Here is a 585-nt window from a genome sequence, read left to right on the forward strand (position 1 = left end):
TCTTCTTCTTCTTCTTCTTCTTCTTCTTCTTCTTCTTCTTCTTCTTCTTCTTCTTCTTCTTCTTCTTCTTCTTCTTCTTCTTCTTCTTCTTCTTCTTCTTCTTCTTCTTCTTCTTCTTCTTCTTCTTCTTCTTCTTCTTCTTCTTCTTCTTCTTCTTCTTCTTCTTCTTCTTCTTCTTCTTCTTCTTCTTCTTCCTCTTCCTCTTCTTCTCCTTCTCCTTCTCCTTCTCCTTCTCCTTCTCCTTCTCCTTCTCCTTCTTCTTCTGCTTCTCCTTCTGCTTCTGCTTCTGCTTCTGCTTCTCCTTTTGCTTCTCCTTCTCCTTCTTCTTCTCCTTCTTCTTCTTCTTCTTCTTGTTCTTCTTCTTCTTCTTCTTCTTCTTCTTCTTCTTCTTCTTCTTCTTCTTCTTCTTCTTCTTCTTCTTCTTCTTCTTCTTCTTCTTCTTCTTCTTCTTCTTCTTCTTCTTCTTCTTCTTCTTCTTCTTCTTCTTCTTCTTCTTCTTCTTCTTCTTCTTCTTCTTCTTCTTCTTCTTCTTCTTCTTCTTCTTCTTCTTCTTCTTCTTCTTCTTCTTCTTCTTCTTCTTCTTTT

This window comes from Triticum dicoccoides, chromosome 4B (genome assembly GCF_002162155.2).
Source record: "Triticum dicoccoides isolate Atlit2015 ecotype Zavitan chromosome 4B, WEW_v2.0, whole genome shotgun sequence".
Taxonomy (NCBI): Eukaryota; Viridiplantae; Streptophyta; class Magnoliopsida; order Poales; family Poaceae; genus Triticum; species Triticum dicoccoides.